Source organism: Carya illinoinensis, chromosome 13 (assembly GCF_018687715.1).
Source record: "Carya illinoinensis cultivar Pawnee chromosome 13, C.illinoinensisPawnee_v1, whole genome shotgun sequence".
Taxonomy (NCBI): Eukaryota; Viridiplantae; Streptophyta; class Magnoliopsida; order Fagales; family Juglandaceae; genus Carya; species Carya illinoinensis.
In genome coordinates, this window is record NC_056764.1 from 24,081,805 (window position 1) to 24,103,677 (window position 21,873).

Here is a 21,873-nt window from a genome sequence, read left to right on the forward strand (position 1 = left end):
CTTTTAATAATTAGATCTTTGATTTTCTATGATCCACAATAATAAAGCAATAATAAATTAACACGTACATTTCTCCATCCGTTCGATAAAGAATTAGATCTGGTTATGAGAGAAAGATCACCTTAGCAACTTTGCCTCTTAAGTGTCTCACGATGGCTAAAGACACTCTGATATTGTAGGTGAAAACCCTTGAACCCCTCAATCCTATTTATAGAGTTATGACCATGAAGAAATCTCAGACTTTGTATCTGACTATAATTAGAGATATAGAGTTTTAGGGTCTGTTTGGGGTTGCGTTAGAAGTCTTAACAAGTGATTAAATATTCTTAAAAGCTCTTTAATGAAAAAATTATGTCGTTTGGGTATTACATATCAAAACACTTTTAATTTCAAATAAACTAAAAGGTACGTTTAAGGAAAAATATCATTTTGATGTTTTTTCTCAAACGTGCTTTTTCGGATAATGCAGAACGCAATTCAAATTTTAAAAAGATTCTCAATGGACGAAAATATCCATATAACTTTAAAATAATTACAAATTTTAAACTTTCAAGGATATGATCACAATCTTTAAAAATTTAAATAATCGTCATTTCTACCTAAGAAATTATTTTTTTAATTTGTTTCCAAACAAACATAACATATTTGAAAGTGCTTTAAACATATGGTTACCAAACACTAAATAACTTTTTAATAGTAGAACTTATTACTTAAGTTATAAGTTATAAATTCTAAAGTTATAAGCTATATTTCCCACCGCAATCTCAAACATGCACTTAATCTTATCTCTTATGAATTTTTCTTATCCCATTATAACTCATCCATTAACTGATAAGTTTTGATTTATTTTAAACTCTATTAGGATGGGTGCGTGGGACAAAGAGTTTAAATAAAACTCTTATATTCTCCCACTTGGCTCATACGCCCATAGAATAAGATTTTTCGTTCATGGGTTTATCACATGAAATTAACCATACTACGCGAATTCATTTCCTGAAACTTTCATAGCTCAAAATACATTACATGAGTTCCATAATATCAATGTCAAATCAACTACTAATGTGAGTCGTGCCGGTCCTCAATTATATAACCAACAAATTCCCTTCCATGTACCACAACACTAGTAACTAATTTAACATGATCTTTAATTGGGATAATTAAGACTAATACCGTGATGCATTGGATTCCAATTCATGTCTGTTGCAGACATTATCATGCCATCATTCTTCCAAACCATTCAATGTACAAATAAGTGGAATGACAAGAAAACAGAAACAAAACAACCATAATATATATCATTAAGTGTCCAAAATAAAATAAAAACATCTACGAGCTCAATAACATGTTTACATCATAAGACCTATTATGTTAACATGCTCTTTAAACTGCTTCGCTACTAGAACCTTAGTTAATGGGTCTGCTATCATAAGCGTAGTACTAATATATTCTATGGACACTATTTGTTTCTGTACTTCTTCATTAACACTTAGGTATTTGAGCTCCATGTGTTTAGCACCTTTAGAATATCTATCATTTTTGGAGAAAAATACTACAGATGAATTATAACAAATAAATTCTCAGTGGCCTGGCTATAGAGTTGACAACTCCAAGCCCTGAGATAAAGTTCCTCAGCCATAAACCATGCCACTATGGCCTCAGAGCATGCCACAAACTTAGCCTCCCTTGTCGATGAAGCAATGATGGTTTGCTTTATACTTTGCCATCTCTTTATGCTCCTACTCAGTTTTAGGACATTGTGATAGGCTAAACTTATCACCTTTTGATATCAGAGTATTAAGTGATGAGCAACTTTTCATGCAAAATTTCTTAAGAACTCTCTCTATATAAGTTTTCTGAGACAATCCCAACAGTCCTTGTTTTTGATCTCGAAGGATTTCAATTCTGATTACAAAAGATGCCTCACTCATATCTTGCATTTCAAAGTTCTTAGATAGAAAACCCTTGGTTTCATAAAGTATGCCAAGATCACTACTAGCTAACAAGATATCATCAACATACAAGATCAAAAATATGAACTTACTCCAATTGACCTTTAGATATATACATCGATCAAAAATATTTTCTTTAAATCCAAAGGCAGTAATGGTATCATTGAACTTCAAGTACCATTGTCGGGAAGCTTGCTTAATCCTGTATATTGATTTCTTAAGTATCATTGATCTTTGCCCTTTTTTGAGTAGCCCTTTGGCTGCTCCATGTAGACCACTTCATCCAAACTTCTATTTAAAAAAACTATTTTCACATCCATTTGATGTAACTCCAAATCGTAATGAGCCACCAATGTCATAATGATCCTGAAAGAGTCATTTTTAGATACTGGAGAAAAAGTCTTGTTGTAGTCAATGCCTTCTTTCTGAGTGAAATCCTTAGCAACAAGTTTGGCCTTATGTTGTTTGACATTGCCTTTTGAGTCACGTTTGGTCTTAAAGACCCATTTACACCCGACTCTTTTACACCCTTCAGGCAACTCAATGAGATCCCAGACTCTTCTTTCATGGCATCGATCTATTTACTAGAATCACTTCTCTCTATGGCTTGTGAAAACGTTAGTGGATCTTGACTTGTCCCAATGTCAAATTCAGATTCCTGGAGATATACCACATAGTCTGCTAAAATAGCAGATCTCCAATCTCTCTAAGATCTACGTAAGACTACCTGTTCTGGTGACTCCGAACTTGGTTCATCAGTAGTATTATCATTCTGAGGTGATCAATTGGAGGAACCATTATCTTTTATGAGGGTGTAGGTATAGGGACATCTACTCGTACTTCCTCAATGATCACATCTCTAGCTTCCATTCTCCCACTAATTTCCCCAAGTTCAATGAATTTGGCATTCCTTGTTTCCACTATTCTCGGACTATGATTATGACAGTAAAACCTATACCCTTTGAATCTCTCTGGGTAGCCAATAAAGTACCTGCTTACTATTCTAGGATCCAATTTACGTTCATATGGATTGTAAAGTCTTGCTTCTGCTGGGCAACCCCAAACATGCATGTGTCTTAAACTTGGTGTCCTACCAGTCCATAGCTCGAATTGAGTTTTTGGAATTGATTTACTAGGAACTTGGTTTAAGATATATGTTTTCGTCTTAATAGCTTCACCCCACAATGACTTGGTTAAGGTAGAATTGTTTACCATACTTCTGACCATATCCAATAAAATCCGATTATGCCTTTTGGCAACACCGTTCTGTTGTGGCTTCCCTGGCATTGTGTACTTTGCAACAATGCCATGCTGTTCAAGAAGTTTGGTGAATGGGCTAGGTTTACGACCTGATTCATCATACTTTCTATAATATTCTCCACCTTGATCCAACCTGATGATTTTCACCGTTCGATCTAACTACCTTTCCACCTCCATGAGAAATACCTCAAGTACTGAAACAACTTGATATTTCTCATGTAGTAGATAAATATATCCAAACAGTGAAAAATTATCTATAAAGGTGATAAAATACTTTTCTCCACCAAAACATTCAGTCGATAATGGTCTACATATATCTATGTGAATTATTTCAAGAAGCTCCTTACTTCTTGTGACACCTTTCTTAGTATGTTTGGTTTGCTTTCCTTTAATGCAATCCACACATACTTCAAGATTAGTAAAATCTAAATGCAGAAATATCCCTTCTTTTACTAATGTCTGTAACTTTTTTTTGGAGATGTGCCCCAATCTTTTATGCCACAAGTTATAAGAATGTTCATTCATCATGTTTCTTTTAGTTCCACTACATGCTTCATCGTTATGGGTATAACTATTTTGAACAAATGTATTATCGAGGCAAAGTCGATAAAGACCATCAGAAAGAAAACAAAACCAATAGATAAATAGTCTCTAAACAAATCGAAACTACTATTATAAAATGAAAAAAAATAACCATTAGTGTCTAGTCTAGACAAGGAAATTAAATTACAACTCACAAAAGGCACAAAAATTGTGTTATGAAGGTCTAAACAATGACCAATACTCAAAAATAAACAAAAAGTTCCTATGTCTAAAACTTTAGCCTTATTCTCATTTCCCATAAAGATAAATCACTCACTGGGGCTTAGTGTTTGGCTTGTAAGGTATAGGCCTGGGCTCCGAGTCCGACGGAGTCGGAATCGCCAATTCCGACCTCCAACTCCAACTGGAGTTGGAACCAAAAGTTCACTCCGACTCCGACTCCGATTGGAGTTCGGAGTTCGGAACTCCGATCAGAATTCCGATAGCTTCCGATTGGAATCGGGCTCCGACCTCCACCCGATTCCGATTCCGAGTTTTAAGAAAAGAAGAAGTGATATATATATATATAATACATATTACATCTTTAAGAAACTCTTATACAATTGTCCAAAACAATGATAATAGTTTAAATGCTATTCCGAACATCTTCCCATACCAAAATAAAAACATCTTCCAATACAGAGGTGCTCCAAAACATCTTTCAATACATCGTGGTTTGTCGTTAGTGATACCTGAAATTAAAATAAAAAGTCACAATCAATAAAAAGAAAAAAATGATTCAGAAAAAAAATGATTCATAAAAAAATGATTATCATTTCTCACCAATACTTTTTAATTGCGAGTTTATCAACTTAGCCACACTCCAAGTATCAGTCATCAGCAAGTATGCTAGGGTTCACAATTATATCTATGAAATCATAAAAAGTATAAGGTTAATAGATTTATGAAATCATAAAAAGAATTAAATAAATCAATTGAAATACTCAAACAAAGTTACCCGGTTCAAGCTTATAGCTATCAGCATCAAAGCCAATGGTATCTAGTCCAATGGGCGTATCGCTTAACCAATTCTGTGTGCAAACGATGGCCTCCACAGTTGACGGTGATAATGAACTCCAGAAAGAATCCAATACTCGACCTCCAATGCTAAATGCTGACTCAGAGGCAACCGTAGTGATTGGAATGGCCATCACATCTCGGGCAATACGAGAAAGGATCTGATACTTGGTGGAATTAACCTTCGACCAAGTTAAAAGTTGAAATGAATCGCTAGGTGCCTCGACCTCTTCCATAAAATACCGTTCAATCTCAGAAGTACACTGCATAATATTCCTCATTGCAACGAGCTGATGATACTGATTCACAATATTATAACCTCGACGAGGTGGATTTAATGAGTCATCTAAGTTACGGTCATCGAATAGAGGTGTCGGCCTCGAGTGTGAGGTGCCCGCTGCGGATGACGGCTGACCACTATTGTTGTAGTGAGAATATAAGTCATCAAGATCCCTTTTAAGCACTGTAATAAACCGTGCAGCCTTCACTACCCCCATTGTGGAATTTGCCCAAAATTTTATCAAGGCCAACTTATATCGGGGGTCAAGGATCACAACCACAAAAAGTAATCTATTTATTTTCTCAACATCCCCCCAATATTTATCACATTTGGCCTGCATCCTCATAGCCATACCAGATAATAATCCACATGAATCCGTACAACCTTCTTGCAAGTGGTAGTTAAGCTCTGAGAGCTCGCTGAAGAATAAGTTTGCAGTTGTATATGCGGATCTAGATATTCGCATAGTCATATCATAAAAAACTTGTAAAAATCTCACAAAGTGCCACACACTAGTCTAATCATGTGTGTCTGGCGCACCAAGCCCCTTTCCTATAGGCTCCAGTAAAGCATACTTAAGTGTCCTATCCTCGACCTCCATCCGCTCGAATGCTCTTTGGTACTTTTGTGCCACATCCAACATAAGGTATGTTGAGTTTCATCGAGTCGGAACATCCAAACACAATGTCTTAGGACATGAAATTCCAAGCTGGCTTGCTATTGCCTTGAACTTTGACAGTCTTTGAGGGGAAGCCCCTACATACCGTACAATGTTGCGGACTCTGATAATGGAATCATCAACCTCTTTTAACCCCTCGCTGACAATCAGGTTGAGGATATGAGCACAACATCGAACATGAATAAATTTTTGTGGTTGCGGATGACATCAGCTTTCATACTCGTATTCCTCTTGAACCATTCAATTGCGGTGTCATTGGTACTGGCATTGTCAAATGCAATACATAAGACCTTTTGAATTCCCCAATCCTTTAAACAATCATCCATCATGCCCCAATTGATGCTCCCTTATGATCAACAATTTCTTTGAACCCAATAATCCATTTTCTCAAATTCCATTCACTATCAATGTAGTGTGCTATGATACACATGTAGGAAATGTTTTGTTTGGAAGTCCATGTGTCAGTCATAAATAACACTCTCTAGCTAGTGGTAGTGAACATCTTCTTCATCTCCGCCTTCTCTTTTGCATGCTTTTTCATACAATCCCGCATCACCGTATACCGTGATGGCAATGGAAATCGTCGCTCAATAGTCTTGACAAACTTTCGGAAGCCTCTTTTATCGTCTGTGGTAAAAGGCATCTCAAGTTCAATTATCATCTCTGCGAGCATATCCCTCACCAATTTCTCACTGTATTGAGAGATGACCATTTTCTTAATCTGTGTACCATCAGTGGCCATAGAAGTTTCGTAACTGAGCTTGGTCTGATCAGTGATTGCCTCTCCCTTCGACATTTTATATCGTTGGCAACCCCCAAGATGGGCTATTAAGACAACAGTGCCTTGCTTCTTTGAATAACATCCACAAAGTGCCCCACAGTGGTGGCATCTCGCCTGTGGGTTCTCACGATTACCAGGGATCTTGGTGAAATGATCCCAGGTCCAAGACCTTTTGTTCCTATTTCGTCGCTAAGATGAAGTTGCAGATGGAGGTGGTAGATCCCCAATACCCATCTCCTCATGCTCATTAAACTCATCCTCATCTTCTATGTCTACTGGCACGGGGAATCGGCTACTTGCACAAGATGTAGCTGCTTTAGAAGTGGGTCTAGATCTCGGTGTCGGTGACGGGATTGTGGCATTTGGATTCCCCTCTGACCTTCCATTAGGTGAAGCTTCCATATCTATCAAAAATAAAATAAAATAAACAGTTAATATAAATAGAAAAATAAAAAACTTAAAGGCACAAGCATAGAACAAAAACTAAAGGTATTTCAAATTTTCAATGCAAAAGCTTGACTTAAAAAGAAATTCTGCTAGTACAAAACAGAGTCGTTCTTGAGAAACAAGAGAAGTTAGGATGGCCATTTCTCACATATTTTCTCTACACATTCACCATATTTGAATGCAGGAAGTAAACATATTTTCTGCAATCACCTTGTTTTAAGGCATGTGTTCTTTCTTCCATTTCCTTTTTACAAGATTGAATAATATCCTAAGATTACCTAAACCAGTACCACTTGAATATTCAGATCATACATCTCTATCCCTCACCAAGTTGTAGTACTAGTACTCGTGCCTGCGTACATACAATATGATGTGAACCCCAATCGACTGGCTTTGAGACCCAACAACAATATTGGAAAAACAAACCCAAGAACGCCAAACTCAAGTCTATGGATGGAGAATTTAGACCCGTTGAGAACTCGTTTCAAGAACCTAGATTATATCAAAATCTAGACCCGTTGAAATCCCATCTCAAGAACCCAAATTACGAGGAGGAACGCCACAAAGGTTGTGATTTACCTTTGATAAGTTCAAGAGTTCAATTAAGAACAAGAGGAGAAAACTCACTCACAATTAAAATTCGAAATAAAATAATGTCTGCCTTGAAATGGCTGATTACATCCTTTAAATACCCTTCGCAAAACATGATAAAACCCTAGACTAAAATTTGAGACCCTTTCTCTCAAAAATGCCCTTTGTGAACAGTAGCCGCGTGTACTGTAGCGTAAACAGTGTCATGCTACAGTACTTCTAAACCCTAGTTCAACTAAGTAAGACATATGTGGGTTAAGCATCCTCAAGCCCACTTATTCAAAACTAATAATAAAAATCCTTTAAACAAATTGAAAGCCTTAATATCTAAAGGCCATATTTCTAAATCAAGTCTTCCACAGCTTGGATCAAGTGGATCAAAGCTGGTTCTTCTTCTTTCAAGTCCATCTTGAGTGTTGGGCTCTTGCTAGCTTCTTCCCAAGTGGTTTGTACTAATCCTTGCATTGCTTCCTTGATCTTCTTGGCTCTGGATCTTGTAATTGGCCCATCTGGAACTTGCAAAGGATCTTTAAGAGTAGGCCTGCCTTGGTTCCCATCACAATAGATCTAAAGCACTCAGTCGATTTTGTGGAGGTTACATGACGAAATCTCAGATCATTTTGTGGCAGCCTTGCCTAGATTTATATGTACCATCTGTGATCCTCCCAGTCGATTCCCATTCATATTTCAAGATGTGGAAAATATACTAAATATGTTCATCAACCTAGGGATGCATAATTTAGATCTGTAGTAATAAATGATTGTTAATAACATGCAGTGGTTTTTCCTTTTTTGAAATTATGGTGGTAAAAAAAAAAAAAAAATACTAGAGACTTTTTTTTTTTTTTACAAGCGCCTCCTAAAGCTTAAAAGGTATTTGGGGTAGAACGGAAGGGGAGGCAGAAATCAAGAGAATGAGGGAGACGTGAAGTAAACGAAAGAAAACTACAGAGACTTAGCAAGGATTAAAGGGGCTCGGGGAGGATGAAGAAAAGTTGCACATTATTAGCATTAGAAAAATATTTTTTGGATTTTAGAAACTTTTTGGATCAAAGTTCGAATTTTAAGAAATATATAGATTTTTTTAGATTATTCAGTTAGGTAATTTATATTCCTAGATTTAGGACACAAATTTTTAATCTTCCCAAAAATATGAGTGCATATAATTTTAGGGCCCTAGCCTCCACCCTTCCTAGTATTGTGAACTAAGAGCATTCACATCCCATTCCCCATCCCCATCGCTATAATTTAACTTAAAATCACCTTTCCTCAAATTTTTTCCTAAATTTTATTCATCTTCTAAAAACCTCCCACATCCCATTCCCCATCCCTATCTCTATTCTATTAAATAATATTTCTCTATTATTTTTTATTACTTTTTTCTCTCTCTTCCATTTACAATCTTAACTACTAACTCTTTTGTCTTATTATCTTTTTTTTCAAATATCAATTTCTATTAAATTTTTTTATGATTTTGACTATCAAATACAATATTTTTTAACCGAAATTCGTATTATAAAAATAGTAATTTTTTTATTTAATTAGTGTATTTTCTAACGTGATGGCCATATTTTATTATTTAGTATTCTTTATCCGTTTTTTTAATGGTCTTGAACCTAGTCACGTATTGAATATAAAATTTCCACTCATTTTTTTCTCGGTAACAGTGGCCTCGTATTTCTTTCATGTAATAGTGGATTAAATTTGGCATAATTTATAATTGTTTCTGAAATTATGGCATCCAATTTACTTGCACAAAAGGATAACAGGAAACTATCATCAAAAGTACAATAAAAAAATTACATTACAATCAATCCAAATCTCGGGCATTACTGCGTCCCATCATGATTTCCGTCTGGAGTTGCTGGAAATATATCCGCTGCATTTCTGGCATGACACTCACATCCATCATCATAATGCGTTGATCTGATTCCTTTTTCGCAAGCTCCACTTTCTCAGCCTCCAACCTCAGTCTTTCATCCTCTTGACGGATTTTACTTTGCTCTTTTTCAGCTTCAATCCTCATCTTCTCTGCCTCAATCCTCATCTTCTCTACCTCCAACCTCAGTCTTTCATCTTCAAGACGTAATTTTTTTTCCTCTTTCTCCTTGTCATACTCCATCTTTTCGGCCTTAAGGCAATAAAACTCTTTCTCCTGAGCACGTGACTCCTCTAAAAGAGTATACTTCATCTTTCTAAGTTGTAAATTTTCCTCTGCTTGCTTGCCTTGGGCCTTTCGTTTCCCTTTTTCAGCTTTCTTGCCCATTGGTCAGTCCAATTCAGCAACTTCATTTTCTATCACATTCTCCGTCTCGAGATCAAAAACCGAATCCTCCGTAGCGGCGGAACATCGAGTTGAGGTCGGGGTCAAGGATGGGGACATCGTCTTCCTTCGCGGTGGAACATCCTTTGTGGCACGCCAAATCCACTTAGGTTGGTCCTTCAATAGATGCCAACAATGCTCAAACTGGAAACTGCATTTTTCTAGCGATTGGTACATAATCTTCGCCTTCTCAAACTTGTATTTAAACAAATAAAACCCATGTTAAACCACTGAAAATGAAAAAATCTTTTACTTGTAAAATAAGTAAGCGTATGGTATTTTTACCTTATCTTGCTCGGTCATGCCACTTTGATTTAACCCTTCAACTTGAGCTAGTTTCGCACAAAATTTATTTGTGGCCTTTTGAATAACCGACCACCGATGTATTAAAGACTTTATTGTCCGCTCATTTGTGGTTTCTTTATATTGCTGAAAGTACTCAAAGATTTTTTCCCAAAGTTGGGAGTGTTTCTGATCTGTTCCCTGAACGGCATCAAGGCTACAATTTAGCCATGCGGAGACAAGTAACTTGTCTTCTTCAGGGGTGAAGTTTGCACCCCTTACTGATTTTCTAACGCCGTTAGGCTCGTTAGGGGGTAAGGGTAAAGAGGCATCGATGGTCATAGGAGAGTTCCCACTTTGCCCACCGTAAGTGGGATCGAGTTGAGGATCTTGGCTAAGAAGGTTGGTGAAGTACATATGTCCAGAGTCTTGAGAATCCATCTCTAAAAAAATAGTGAAAAGGTGGATCAAATTCATCTCACTTTGAAGTTTGGGTTTCAGTTGGGGCTCAGGAACCGAATGGTGACATTATGGAAATTTGGCCACCCACTCATGGCTGCAACGACCGGTTGCCGGGACTTGTTGGCCATTCGGGTTACCTAACCATTGAGGAGATGGCCATAAATCTCCCTAATCCTAAGATGCGGTTGTCATCATCACAACCGAGGGGGTTTAATTTACACATTACACATCTATCGAAACAGAATACAAACAACAACAAACAGCATGCAAATCACAAAACACAAAATAAGAGCATTCCCATCCGGTTCCCCATATTGAATAAGACAATAAATGTGGCTCAGAATGGTGTAAATATGGACAACATGCGTAATCTAGGAGTCGAACATCGAATGGCTGCAAAACCTCACCCGAATGGAAATTGCAGTTTATGGAGAGTACCACAAAATGCAACTTGGCCTATTCGAATAACGATTACCCCGCCATATCCGATGGGACCCCAATTACACTTCTGAATTAACCCCATCATCAGAGCCTAATTATATTCCCCCCTCCTCCGAATGAAACGAAACACTGCAAATGACCAAACAACAATGAAGAAATTACTCAATGACCAACAAATAGTAATATTGATAGTCTGTGTTCCACATGAAAGAGATAAAACAAAAAAAAAAAAATACATATAAAAATAAAATAAAAAATTAAATAACAACCACTAATAAACAAATGTAAAAAATTTTAGACCATACTATTTGTTAATATTTGAGGGAGAAAAATGAAGAACCAAAACATATTTGGAAAAGAATTATGCAACAGGTTCAAATCAAACTAGTTATTAAAAAGATCCTGAAATTATGATGGAATCTATTAACCATAATAAACTTGGTGCATCCGGTTCAGATTTTAATTGTCACTGATATGGCTGTCATCTCACTTCTCCAAATATTAAACTGTAACAAAAGGTGAAACTCATCTTCATAAACTTAAAAGCCTCAAAGTAGGTATCTACCAACAAATTGGGTTCCTGATTCCAAAAAATGCAATAAAACACACACCTCCAGCCAGGATGACAAAATAAAAAACACGAAGACCAGTGTTTTTCAACCACTAGTTAATAAAAAACAATACCTTGTGTTCTTCCCAAACAATCCTACCTCTAACCAAAAAAAAATACCATAGCTCTAACAGAACAAGCTACAAAGCTTGCCTGTCATACGCAATGAATTGTATATTAAGAAATAGGTCAGGCCATACCATAAAGAAAAAGATATTATATATAGATAGATGTTATATATAGATCTGTGTTCAAACAAGGTAACTGTATAGAAAAACTTCAAACATCACCGTGATATTCAACAATTATATGGTCATCAATGACATCAACTATAATAGAAGAGGATTTAAAAAGTAAGAGCAGAATTTGTCGTGGGATCCCCATCTGTAAGAGCAGAATTTTTCATATCAATTTAAACATGCAATGAAACGACCAATTCAATTCAAAGAAATAAGGAAAAAAGTAATAAACCAAATGTATACAGGCAAACTAGGATATTTGAGACTTTGAATGGAAAGCGTCAGCCTCTCGAGCATCCATAGCAAAAACCATTAAATATGGTAGCATTCACAAATAATTACTCCTTAATATTCCATGGAAATATCGTAGAATGGTGCTCTCCCATGTCCATATCACAATGCATACAAGCAAATAAAGAAGGGAAGCAATTCATAACCCAGGAAAAACCAGGAAAATAAATCAATGAAACAGGATTAAGAAAAAATTGACAAAGCCACAAAGCAGAGTCTTTCGTAAGCTAGTAAGCTCCGAGCTCGAAAATTCAGCCACCGAGAGAGAGAATGGAATTCACAGAATCGGAATAATGATTTTGATCATTTTATGGGGTATTTTTTGCCCCATTAAAATTTCTTCATGGAACCTAGCTGATAATCATTTACACATAAGATGTGATATAAAGTTCTATTTTCAAGGCAATAACCATTAAAAGGTTGTGAGCCGTATAGATAGAGCAAATAAGATCAGAAAGGGTCAGATCTTAATGATTCTCCTATGGTTATGATGGCATATAGATGAGACAAAGATGAAATTCGGAACAAACAACAGAACAGATCTCTTAAACACAAACTGAGTCCGATCCAATTTACACATAAAGGACCAGAAAGTGAAGTAGGTTACCTTTCCCTTCAACAAGCTTATGATACCCAGAATGGAAAAAATACAATCGCAGACAAGAATCCAAAATTTGAACTTACAATAAATGAAAATCACAAAAGGGAAATATTAGGTTCCTAGTTAATTGCGATTAAAATGCACCAAAATTACACCTTTGAACCTGTACTTGTATTCATACTTCGAAAACTTTTCTAAAAAGAAAGCCCAGAATCCAAAATTATCAATAGACCTCAAATCAACGAATTGGCAGCACCCCTCGATCACAAATGTTTCAGCACATGATGTAACAGAAGAAGAAAACAAAACCAAATCTGGATTGGGTTTAACTTTCTCAACCGAATCGAATACCGAAAAAAGAGAGAGCTCCAAAACTAAAATCAGCACTGACAATAGAAGCAATACATGGGTACTGCTTAATTTTCATTTCAAACAATATATAGTCAATCAAAAACAAATTTATACAGCATCCCACGGGGAAAAATACCATAATTTCATTCCAATCAATATACAGTCAATCCCACAGATACTCCTTGCTTCCTCCAACAAAAAGCGATTCGGACAAAACAGGGAAACCCAGAAGAAAAATAAAGCCAAATCAGAGAATAAAATAGCACTTACAGTCGAGGAGGGCAGAATCAGGCCGTGCTGCGTTGCGAGGGAGAGGGGGAGAAGAAGACGCGGGCTGGAAGGGGCAACCGTTGGGGCGAGAGAGCGATGCGGATGTACAGTGGGTCCTCAAATATGGGGACCTCCTGTAGCACGCCTAATTTTCATCCCCATTTTGGGGAACGGGATGGAGAGGGTTTTTGAGCCAAACCGCATAATTTTTCCCCAAATTATAAGGATAGGGGTGAGATGCAGAACGGGATGGGAATGCTCTAAGAGCATTGTTTTGTAATTGCCTATTACAAATATATTTAACTCATTTTTAGCCTAAATTTTGAAAAAGCAAGATAAACTTTCAAGCACATTTCGGATACTCCTCGCTGCCAAAACTACCACCAATTGAGTGGGTGAATATTATTGATTATTCAGTGATTAATTATTATTAAAATGGCTATTTTCCCACAATTATTTTTCTCCTATATTGGAATGCATCAAATAGATGATTTCAAACCTGTAATAATAGCTGAAATAACAGTATCTACTAACATATAGACATGAAGACACCAAAAAATAAATCAACTTTAGAATAATAAACCCAAGTGCAGTGACTTCTAAAGCTATCAAAATTCTGGTCCAAAGGGAATGGAAAATAAATAAATAAAGCAACAAATGGCATTCAAAATCGATGAAATGATGAGAGAAATTTTGGGAAATTCCATGAACTTCGACATTGTTTAATTCATCTTTAGAAAATACCCTTTTTCTTTTGTGGGGGAGTGGTGGCCATTCAATGCTAGGATATAGTACTATAACTGGCCGGTGATGTAAAGTAATTGCATTTCATTTGATGTAAAATTATAAAGAAACCAACCATAAGAGATAAAACTGCATGCGTAATCAGTGCTCTTTAAAAAAAAAAAAAAAAGGTGTGGCAGGCTTTAGATATCGTGGAAGAAAACCTTGTGAAATAACGAGGAAGTAGCATAGATAAATAATTGGCAAAGACTAGGAATTTTGTTGAGTAAACGATCACCACCAATGGAAAAGGCAGTACTGATGGGTTAGTGGAGAAATATCTAAAGAGCCCAGAGGCCATATCTAACGAGAGAGCCTTTCCTGTCTCTGTCTCAATTAATCCCCCTTCCATGTTTTTTCTAAGCTTGGTTGACTAGATGCAGTAGTAATGTTGTTGGTTAGTGTTTAAAGTCATCATGTTGAGAGGAAGATAAAATAAAAAGGAGCCAAATGCATTGAAAGTAATTAATACATGATATCCGTTTGATGGCGGTCTGGCCTGTTCTCACAATCAATGCAATTTTATGATTGGGTGTATAAGCTTTACATAGTCAGCATAGGTTGGCAAGTCTATTCTCAAGTTCCTCAATATTTTTAGTACCTATGAACCATCATTTTCTTTCTTCTTCTTCGTGAAAATTAAGAAGAGGCCATTTCAACTTATCAGTATCTACTAACATATAGACATGAATAAATTTCAACGTATACCATTCTGCAACCTATTATATGTATGATTACAATACAAATTGGGCACCACTGATAAATGAGAAAACAGCATGTCGAGCTGTGACAAAATACTATTGCTTGTAACAAATCCTTAGATCCCACATGCTATTTGACAGAAAGCTTATGCACATAACAACAGGCAAGATTTACAAGCAATCTATTGGCTAATTCATGGCGATGCAAATAAGATTAAAAGCCAAACCACCTGTAAGCACTCTTAACCAAGAACTTCCCATCTATAGTTCATCTTCAAGCCAATCTATCTTCACTATCAAATATGCTTACTGGTATTTTGTACTGAGGAGTGACTCGAGTGAGGCGTGGCGCCATGGGGCGTGGGCAGCAGCACAGTGATTCTATGAAGACGGCACCGTGGGCAGTGGCAGCGGCACAGATTCGATTCTTTCGAAGGCAGCACGAAGAACAAATGAAGGGAAATTAGGAATTGGAAGATGAAATGAAGAAGAATGGAGAAGAAGAAAGGGGCGGCCGGCGGTTGAGTCGCTGAGCAAGGGATCAGGGATTCGGGATAGACGAAATAAAGAAGAAAGGGGGATGGCCGCAGCATAGGTTTAAAATTACGAACCAAACAACGTCGTTCCTATTTCAAGGAATGTCGTCGTTTAAGTTAAGGGGGGGGGGGGGGAACAAAGATTCAAAATGACACCTTGTTTTTTAATTTTTTTAAAGTCGGAGTTCAGAGTAAACATGGGCTCTGACCTCCGACCCCATTTTCGGAGTGCCTCCGATTCCGACTCCGTTTTTTGAAAATTCCAACTCCATCAGAGTCGGAGTCTGAATGGAATTCGGTCGGAGTCAGAATTTTCAGAAATTTGCACACCCCCAGTAAGGTATCCTTGCATGGTTATTGAGACATGAACATTAGCACCTGAATTTAGCCACCAAGAGTTAGTAGGAACATTTAAAATGTTTGATTCAAAACATACAAGGGTAAAAGGCTTACCCTTCTTTTCAAACTAAGGATTACATTTCGGACACTCAAATTTCATGTGTCCATCTTTCCCACACCAATAGCATTTGTTACTGTTATGTTGAACCTGATTAACTTTTCCGGGCTCCTTTCCTTTTAGCGGTTCAATTCATTTCTTTTTGCCATAATAGTGCTTTTTCTTTCCAGCTTCTTTGGTCACAAAATTAGCAGAGTAATGTTCTTGTTGTTTTAGTCTTGCTTCCTCCTGAACTACCATACTTGCCAACTCATTCACAATCCATTTATCCTTAATAGAATTATAATGCATCTGGAATGGACCATACTTAGGTGGCAATGAGTTCAGAATAAATTGAACAATAAAGGACTCCTCTACTTTCATTCCTAGGGTTTGTAATTTGGCAGCAATATTTTTCATTTCAAGGATATGCTCTTGCATTCCTTTGGCTCCATCATATTTCATGGTGGTGAGTCTAGCCATCAGTGTTCCTGCTAAAAACTTATCTACAAACTTAAATCTCTCTGTAACATTTTTTAAAAAAGTTTGAGTATTCTCATCACTAGGGAGTGAATTTTTAATATTTTCAGCTATGGTCATTTCATGAACATTAGACTCAGCTTGTTTGATCTCTCTCACTGTTTAAATGACTCTTTCTCATCCTTGTTACTATTCTCAGTGAGGGGTGGTGGTTTTGGACTCGTAAGAGATGAGTCCAAGTCAAGGACCCCTAAGGTGAATCTGACTCACTCAACCCACTTAGAAAAATAAGAGCCATTCAAAATAGGAACTCATGATGTTTGTGAATGTAATAGTGTTGGTACATTTACTGCAAGAAAACTTTTGTCACATAATGCTTTGAGTTAGACACTTATAAAAAATAATTAGAATTTAAATAATTATGGATGGACTAGTAGTGTTAGTAAAACCCTTCTTTGGGAGTAGATCTCAATACACAAAGTGTTCTCTCTAATATTAAATTATGTGGATGAACTAGCTGTATCATCAGAATTCTCCTTTGGGAGTAAATTTTGATATACAAATTGTTCTCCAACTTTTTCTTTGATGGATAAACTAGTAGTGTCATCAAAATTCTCCTTTGGGAGTAGATCTTGACACACAAAGTGTTAACTCCAACCTTAATTTAATGGATGAACTAGTAGTGTCATCAAGATTTCCCTTTGGGAGTAGATCTTGACACACAAAATTGCCTACTCCATCATATCCACCTTACTATGGAATTTAATGATTGTTTTCCCAAAATTTAAGAAAATCTTGTACCTTTAGGCAAGAATGTGTTTCTTTAATTTTGATGTAAATTACTTGTCCATGTTGGATAAACAATTATATATAGCATGATAATAAGAGCCAATTCAAACATGTATTTAAAATAATAACATATATATAAGATTTAATGTATGTATTTAATAATAACATGCATATGAAATTTAAAAAATTTTTCATACATGTAGATAACAATAATAACATGTATATAAGAGAAAATAAAATTTCAAGAAATTTTTTTAAATAATTAATAAATAATATTAAACTAATAATATAATATAATTTTAATATTCTGACCGATTTGGTCTGATCGGGCTGGGCCAGAGCCCACTGCATAGCCCATTTTCCTTTTAGCCTGTTAGAAGAAAACCATAGCTTTGCTCTCTGTATGGGCCAAAGCCCACGGCCTGGCCTAAAGTCCAAGAGTTTACACATCAGAAGGAACAAAATTTAGGCATAATTGTTGGACTGGGCCAAACCCACAGCCCAAGCCCAAGCCCTTTACATGTTTACAAAACCCAAGTTTTCACTCTCTTCTTCCTTCAGACTTCAGAATTGAGTAGCGCTGCACCAGAATTTCTTTTCTTCCTCTCACTACACATGGCGTCACATCTCATGATAGTTCAACCGTGGACTTGGCCAGCTGGAGAAGACGACATGGCATCCCCAGCCTCCTCCCGCTGCTGAGGTCCACCTCTTCTTTCTTCTTCTTTTTTTATTATTTTTTTTATTGTGTCCATTTTAGGGAACTACCGTGGCAGTGGGTTTTAGAGCCCTCTGCTGCCGTTATAGAGGTGTCGACAAGGATGGTTTCAGCCTCTTCGCGGCACTGACCTCCCCTTCAGCCAATGGGAACCTTGAAACGGGTAGGGGCAATGCCCATTCAGGACTTCAAAGCCTCTTTATGCCACTCCTTAAACCACCTCCTTTACCCTTGCGTGTTGAAACACCGACCACCACACACAGCACTCTGCCCCACACCCAGTGGCTGCACATTACACGGGCTACATAACCACACAGCAGTGGCTCTCATGGTTTCCACCATAACCCTTAACTTCCTCTGTTTCTTTGAAACAGTCATCCCTCAACTTTCTTTTCCTCATGTCGATATACAGTGCAAAAGGAAAACAAAATTTACAACAACTTCACAACAAAGGGAAAATAGCACAAGTAAATGCACAACATGGGAGAAATCAGTGTACTTAAAACCAAAATGCGTTATTGAGTGTCAATGTATCTTTCTCTAAAACATAGATTTGATGTTTAAAACATCGCCATAATTTTATGTGTTAGATCAAAAGCATAGTATATTCAATCTACCCAATATGATAAAATTATGTATGCATCCAAACATATATTCATTGTATATTTTATCGAAATCATAAAAAATCTATAACATGGCTCTGATACCACATGTTAAATATTTTAACATGAGCTTTTAATAATTAGATCTTTGATTTTCTATGATCCACAATAATAATAAAATAATAAATCAACACGTACCTTTCTCCATCAGTTTAATGAAGAATTAGATCTGGCTATGAGGAAGGATCAGCCTAGCAACTTTGCCTCTTAAGTGTCTCACGATGGCTAAAGGCACTCTAATGTTGTAGGTGAGGTGAGAACCCTTGAATCCCTCAGTCCTATTTATAGATTTCTGACCATCAAGAAATCTCAGAGTTTGTATCTGACTATAATTACAGATATAGAGTTTTAATCTTATTTCTTAGGAGTTTTCCTTATTCCATTATAACTTATCTATTAACTGATAAGTTTTGAGCTATTCTAAACTCTATTAAGATGGGTGTGTGGCACAAAGAGTTTAAATAAAACTCTTACAAGAGAGTCTTATGCAAAGATATAAGACTGTTCTTAACTCAAAACAAAGCGAAGAAAGCTTGGTGAGTTAGATGAAATTATAAAGCGAGTCCCTTTCTTCCTAAATATAGAACCTTGACATAGGAAAATGTTTGTTTATATGCCTGTAGGCTAATTTTACTAGATGAGAACTTGGCCATGGTCAGTTTAGGTTCTCTCATCCATGGAAACAATACCTGAAGATAGGAAGCCTAACTTGCCAATGTGCTTATCGGATTGATGCACTTAATGCATGGTTATCTAAACTCTGAGATACAGGTACTATACATAATAAGCCATTATACCCAGTTCCAATTATTTGATTTTAGTAAGAAATCCAATTACCATATACAAAGAAAAAGAAAAGGAAATCAAGAAAGATGATGATGTGAACCCCAATCAACTCACTTTGAGACCCAACAACAATATTGGAAAAACAAACCCAAGAACGCCAAACTTAAGTCTATGGATGGAGAATTTAGACCCATTGAGATCTCATTTCAAGAACCTAGATTATATTAAAATCTAGACCCATTGAAATCCCGTCTCAAGAACTCAAATTACAAGGAGGAACGCCACAAAGGTTGTGATTTACCTTTGATAAATTCAAGAGTTCAATCAAGAACAAGAGGACAAAACTCACTCACAATAAAAATTCAATAAAAAAATGTCTCCTCCTCCAATGAGGCTACTATTGGTTTAAATAAACAATTCTCCAAAACCCTAAGTGAGTCGCAATACTGTAGTATAAATAGTGCTGCGTTATAGTAACTTATAAAACCCTAGTTCAATTAATATAATACTTTCCAAATAAGCCCTTGGCCAAAATACAAAGCCTTCCCAAAAATCCTAGTTCAGAGGAAATAAGACATGTGGGCTGGACGTTCCCCAGACCTAATTATTCTAGATTAATTTCTATGGCTAATAAAATAAGCCATTTTAATGAAATAAATAAGTCCATGGCATTCAATAACAACAGGCCCAAGTCGTGTCTTCCATAGCGTCGATCAAAACTGGTTCTCCTTCTTTCAAATCCATCATGAGTGTTGGGCTCTTGCTAGCTTCCTCCCAATTGGATTGTACCAATTCTTACATTGCTCCCTTGATCTTCATGGCTCTTAATCTTGTAATTGATCCTTAAGACTTGGTCCGTCTTGGAGCCCATCATTCCCCCTCTCCTCAAAAGGATTCGACCTCGAATCTCCATCTAGATCAAAGGGAAAAATATCAGTAACATTGAAAATAGCAAACACATGATACTTACCTGGAAGATCCACTAGATATGAAGGATAATTAATTTTATCAAGAATTTGGAAATGTCCATCCAAGCTACTTCTGTCATCAACAAGTAAATGCATTAAATCAAAAGAAATAAATTGATTATGGGAAACAATACTCCCACCAATGGTCATGCAACACTCCTAAGGTCCTCTTTACACCAAAATGTCCCATCAAAGCACCTTCATGTGCTCCAAGCACAAGCAACTCACGCATAAAACTATTAGGAACAAAATGTTTGTTATCTCTAAATAAGTACCAATCTAGTTTATATAACTTACCAAACTATGCTTTCTCACATACTCTATATACACTAGCCAAGCCATCATCATTAATATACAATTTCTTATCATATTCAAGTCTCAATAATTTTATATATAAAATGATGACAAGGACATACCTTCTTACTAAAGCATCAAACACAAAATTTTTCTTACCATATGTGTATTGAATTACATGAGGAAATGTCTTAATGAATTGAACCCACATGGCATGCATTCTATCTAACTTAAAGGTCGGCTAGGGATTTTTGCACCTGCACAAGATCAATGTGTTGCTCTATCTCTCTAATAGGTGGCAATTCACTAAACATACCACTATGAATCATTACCTCATATCCCTGCAACAAAGAGATAACAACACTAGGCAAAGATTTGTTAAGTCTCTTAGTATTAAAATTTGTCTTAGCATAAAAACTCATTTCTCTCTTTGTTTTTCTCTCACTTTCTTCACTCTCATCTTTCTTTTCACTCTCTTTTTTTTACTGTGGTTTCAACCTCGCCCTCATTTCTTTCACTCTCTTTTTCCTTTACACTCTCTTTTCTTTCAATCCCTTTTTCAACATCTTTTTTTGAACTCTCAGCCTCACAATTGTTTTTCAACTCATTTTTTTTTTTGAGGTTTCACTATTTTTTTCTTCCTCAACCTCACTTTTACTCTCTCTTTTTTAATCAATCTCAGTTTCTCTCTTTCTTTGTTGATCAACCTCAGTTTCACTCTTTCTTTTTTTATCAATCTCACTTTTCAACTTCAGTTGGTCCGCATGGACCTGTGGTGCAGTTAAAGGAGCAAGTTTGATTGTTTTTCCATTCTTCTCAAAACTATACATATTCTTGACCCCATTATGGATCACCCTCCTATCATACTGTCATGGCTTCCCCAACAAAATATGGCCAGCATGAATAGGTACTACCTCACAAAGCACCTCATCCTTGTACTTCCTAATTGAAAAAGATACTAGTACTTGCTTATTTACCCTAACCTCCCCACAATCATTCAACCATTGCAACTTGTATGGTCTAGAGTGTTTTAAAGTAGGTAAATTCAATTTCTCAACTAAGGTAGTGCTAGCAACATTAGTACAACTTCCTCCATCAATGATCATACTACATACCTTGCTATTGATGTGGCATCTAGTATGGAAAATGTTCTCTATTTGCTGCTCTATATCATCCATCTTAAATTATGTATTGGGAGCATGCCTAACAACAAGAGACTTGCCATACTCTTCATTCTTATCGTACCTATTCTCAATACTAGGCT

General features: G+C 36.4%; 1 pseudogene; it reads left to right on the forward strand.

Annotated features, from left to right (window-relative positions):
* LOC122291057 overlaps positions 1-21,873 on the forward strand; it is a 38,976-nt pseudogene that overhangs the window by 14,787 nt on the left and 2,316 nt on the right.